Here is a 5,442-nt window from a genome sequence, read left to right on the forward strand (position 1 = left end):
CAGCACTCTGGCGTCTGCAGAGTTGAGCCCTTCTGGAGCGATCCCTCAAAAGATTGCCACCGAGGGACACTTCGACAGAACTGACCCCTCTGCACCTTCCCAGCCTTCCCTCACATCTGATCCCTTGGTCCCATCCACCAGCGCTGGAGCATCATGGCCAACTTCATTACATGAAGCTGCTGGAGAGGATATAGCTTTTCCTTTACCCCACCCCTCTGATGCTGCCACCTCTAGAACACCTGTGGGTTCTGGACGGCAGCGCCAGATGTGTCAGGAAAAAAGCTATGCGCCTGAGTTCTTGCATCTGAATGCAGCCTTCCAGAACTGCCTCAAACAGTTGTCTGAGCAAATGACTGCAATATTTTATTTGCTCAACAACACTATTCTTGAGTTGCACACACGTTTGGATAGGATGCATTCAGATGCAAGTAAATCGCCAAACCACTCCTTTTTCCAGGCAGTACTCGAGTGTATAGACAAGCTATCTCCTGATCAGCAGATGCATGTAATGCAAGCCTGCCAGTTTACCCTAGAGCATGTTACCTCCCAAGCCCCTTCACCTGCCCCAGTAGTTCCTCCCACATCTGCCCCCCTCCAGCCACTGTCCCTCTTCCCCCTCCTATACAATACCAGCATTCTGCCCCGTACCAGCATTCTGCCCCTTACCAGTTCCCAACCACATCATCTGCGCCTCCACTTCTTGCCCAACCTCTACTCCCTGCCCACTACCACCAGTCTCCTTCCACACCCATCATGCCCCAAATACAATCCTCTTCTCCACCCAACCAATCCCTCCATTCCACCCCTCAAACCTTTCAAAATCCCAACACTACTCCCTGTTTTTTGTTCACACATTCTCTTTCTTTCTCCTCCCCTTCACCTTCTGTTTTTTCTCCTGATCCATCACCACCACAATCCTCTCTCCACACTCCCACTGTCGAAGTGTCCCAATCTGACAGCCCCTCCAGTATTATCTCCACCCTGCACTTTTTAAATGTATAAAAATTTTGTAACAAATTTGTAAATAAAACAATTTTTTCGTTCACAAATTTTGTGTTTCATTTATTAAATTATAAGGTTAAATACTTTGGGTAAAACAAGGTGCAATACTTTGGGTAAAACAGGTACAATACTTTGGGTAAAACCAAACCAGGTGCAATACTTTGGGTAAAACCCAACCAGGTACGATACTTTGGGTAAAAAAGGTACAATACTTTGGGTAAAACCCAACCAGGTACAACACTTTGGGTTAAAATACAATACTTTGGGAAAAACCCAACCAGGTACAATACTTTGGGTAAAAATACAATACTTTGGGAAAAACCCAAGCAGGTCCAATAGTTTGGGTAACAAGGTCCAAGACAAATTTTTCAAACTCTATCATCCTGCCAGTCTACTCTTTCTTGAGGTGAAATAAAATATTCAGCAAATTTGTCCCTCATTCTGGAAACTGACACAGAACGTCTACAAGTAATGTTCTGATAATCATGCAAGGTGGTTTCTTCAAAGTGGTCATCAATGGAAATCTGTTCCTTGCATGTAACAAAAATTGTGCAGGACCACACAAGCTTTCACCACCTTGTCAACAGTGTCAGTCTTCAGGTTGATAGCGGTCAACAGAACTCGCCATTTTGCTGTTAGAATCCCAAAAGCACACTCCACCATTCTTTATGCTCATGTTAGGCGGTAATTAAAAATTCTTTTAGGTGACGTCAATCCACTACTTGAGTATGGCTTCAGCAGGTGTTCCGAGAGTTGGAACGCTTCATCTCCAACACATACAAATGGCATTGGTGGCCCCGAGGTTTCAGGCAGCGGTCTTCGTGGTGGAAATTGGAAGGTGTTTCCATAGAGATGACGCCCCATTGCAGACACTTTAAAAACTTGGGAATCATTGGAGCGGCCAATTCAGATGGAGACGTTTATTCTCAGCGAGGTAAGGCAAGCGTAGGACCTGGTATAAGAGAGATGCCGTAAAGGGGCTACCAGGTACACATAAAATTGGCCATTTTTATGCGCTAAAAGCTCTCATTTTTCATATTTCTAGTGCAGTAATGCAGTTCAAATTTCGTATTTCAAGTTTGTATGTTCTAGCGCTGCAGTGTGCTGCCTTATTTACTTAACTATATACGAGTTGGCGACTCTAGGTTCAGCACCTGTTCACACTGAGTCTATGTTTGGATGTGCAGGTCAGGTTTTTGAAATGTATTCTCTAGCCTTCTGATCGTGCACTCCGCCTCCTAGCCACAGGTGTTTTAATTACAGCAGGTCCAGTACCCCTCCACAGAGAGAGAGAATTTTGGTCTGGGAAGAGGTTTCACATGTACCCATTCAGATGGAGACGTTTATTCTCAGCGAGGTAAGGCAAGCGTAGGACCTGGTATAAGAGAGATGCCGTAAAGGGGCTACCAGGTACACATAAAATTGGCCATTTTTATGCGCTAAGGCTACGTTCACAATAGCGTTCGGCAAGTGTGCGTCGCACTAGTGTCGGGCGACGCAGCGGCGACGCATGCGTCATGCGCCCCTATGTTTAACATGGGGGACGAATGCGTTTTTGCTTTTTGCGTTTTCCGACACGTGCGTCTTTTTTTACGCTAGCGTCGGACCAAGAAAACGCTACAAGTTGCATTTTTCTTGCGTCCGATTTTCGTCAAAAAACGACGCACGCGTCGAAAAACGCAGCGTTTTTGCATGCGTTTGCACGCGTTTTTCGGTGCGTTGTGCGTCGCGTCGCCGATGCAGCGGCGCACAGCGCTAGTGTGAACGTAGCCTAAACGCTCTCATTTTTCATATTTCTAGTGCAGTAATGCAGTTCAAATTTCGTATTTCAAGTTTGTGTGTTCTAGCGCTGCAGTGTACTGCCTTATTTACTTAACTATGTACGAGTTGACGACTCTAGGTTCAGCACCTGTTCACACTGAGTCTATGTTTGGATGTGCAGGTCAGGTTTTTGAAATGTATTGTCTAGCCTTCTGATCATGCACTCCGCCTCCTAGCCACAGGTGTTTTAATTACAGCAGGTCCAGTACCCCTCCACAGAGAGAGAGAATTTTGGTCTGGGAAGAGGTTTCACATGTACCCATTCAGATGGAGGCGTTTATTCTCAGCGAGGTAAGGCAAGCGTAGGACCTGGTATAAAAGAGATGCAGTAAAGGGGCTACCAGGTACACATAAAATTGGCCATTTTTATGCGCTAAACGCTCTCATTTTTCATATTTCTAGTGCAGTAATGCAGTTCAAATTTCGTATTTCAAGTTTGTATGTTCTAGCGCTGCAGTGTGCTGCCTTATTTACTTAATTAAATAGGCCCCAATATCGACCTCTATAAAATTGTATTCTGCGTCTGCGATGACCATGAGCACAATGGAGAAATATTTTTTGTAGTTAAAATATTCTGATCCAGATGCTGCAGGTTTGATGATGCGGCTATGTTTCCCATCCACTGCACCCAAGCAATTGGGAAACTGACAAATTTGTTGAAATTTTTCTGCTATTTCCAGTAACCCTCCACTGTGGGATGTGGTCTAAATTTGCCTTGTAAAGAGTCCCATAATGCACGGCAGGTTTGCTTCACAATTCCCGATATTGTAGAAATCCCAAGTCTAAACTGAAAATGTAGTGACGAAAGGGATTCTCCAGTTGCAAGGAATCTGAGAAAAAAAGGAAAAATAAGTACAAAATACCAGCAATAACATTACAGTTATAAGTCAGCTTTAACAGTAGGAGATACAATAAAAATAATTATTAAAAAAATACCAGCAACAGCATTACAGTTAGGGCTCCTCCTCACTTGCGAGACATACAGTACGTCCGAGTCTCGCAGGTTAAAACCCCCCTCTGGCGCGGGCACTCCAGAACGGAGCGTGCGGCCACACAGCAACACATGGAGCTGCACGCTCCGCTCCCAAGTTCCGGCGCCAGAGGAGGGTTTTAACCTGCGAGACTCTGACATATTTCTTGCAAGTGAGAAGGAGCCCTTATAAGGCCGGCGTCACACTACCGTTTTTTTTGCGGACGTAAGAGAGGTGCTGAAAATAAGGATTGCATACGGTACAATGCTTCTCTATGCCCCAGCTCCTATCAGCCATATTTTACTGATTCGTATTATACGGTCTTCTACGGCCGTATAAAATCGCAGCATGCTGCGTTTGTCACTGTATTGCGCCAAAAATACGCCAATGAAAGTCTATGGGGGCCAGAAAAATACAGATTACACACGGACCAGTAGTGTGACTTGCGAGAAATACGCAGCAGTGTTAGAGAGAAAAGCCGGCAATTCAGTGCGGTGTACAGTAAAATCACACTGACAGCTTACAATAGAATAGGTAGAATAAATGTGTACACATAGAATAGGTATATATGTCATTGAGACACATATATATATGGAGCGCCCCCAGACACAGGGCCACGCGTTCTCGGTACCGGGCCTCTCTGGTTCGGTTCTGAGGCTGTCACGGTGGCTAGACCCGGTCCGCGACCCTGCTAAGGGTCATCCAATAAAGGTGGTACAGTCTGTCAGGGGTTCATGACGCCACCTGTGGTGTTCGGTCAGGATGACCGACGCTGCTGTGGGGTCCGCTGGGGTGATGGAATGGCAGCTGGATGGTATACCTTCCCACAGGGGAATTATGTCCCCAGGGCTTCCCAGTGAGGTAGATAGTAATGGTGTAGGGTGCAGTCAATAACGAGGACACACGGTTGCAGTCTCTTTACCTCTTTACTGAAGACTTCAGGATCCTCAATCCAGAGCACTCTTAACAGGGCTATCTGAGACCGGCCGGTCCGATGGGCACATCCAGAGTTTCCTTCGCAGATGGAAATCGTTGCCTACCACTAGCGCCTGTGTGTTGTAGTCCTACCCTGCTGAGCATTCGGAATAGTCCTCACAACTGCTGTTCTCGTTCGTTCATTCTCTACAGCTCTCTCTTTCTTTGGTTCCAGATCTTTCTAGTTCAACGTCCTCCAGGTATGTTATGGCTAGGACGCACCCGTATGATGGGAAGGCCTGGAGTTCTTCCGGGACCCTAGAGACGCCCCTCTCCCACAGTTGCCCCCTATGTCTTCGTAGGTGTTTAGGTGAGACAGCCAACCTATAATTAACTGTCCTGCGGAGTTTGAAGTAAGGCCTAGAGTCAGTTACTCCCGCGGTGTTCTGGCCACAGGCTACGCGCCTAAGTAGGATGTTGCCTCGGTCTCACAGCACGACTCCTACTGGTACTCCTTTGTGCTTGATCTCGTTTACACTGTTCCACAATATCCTTCCCTTCGTGTCTCTCTCTTGGATACCGCCGCAGGGTGTGCAGGCGTGGCTCCATTACGTTCTGTTCTGTTTGCTAGGCACCCGCCAAACCTGGGAAACACATTTTCGCCAGAAGACTCGCTACACTCATCAGGAGGGCGTTAAACTAGAAGAAGAGGGGACGGGAAGAAAAACATTAG

The sequence above is a fragment of the Ranitomeya imitator genome, chromosome 1 (assembly GCF_032444005.1).
Source record: "Ranitomeya imitator isolate aRanImi1 chromosome 1, aRanImi1.pri, whole genome shotgun sequence".
Classification (NCBI taxonomy): domain Eukaryota; kingdom Metazoa; phylum Chordata; class Amphibia; order Anura; family Dendrobatidae; genus Ranitomeya; species Ranitomeya imitator.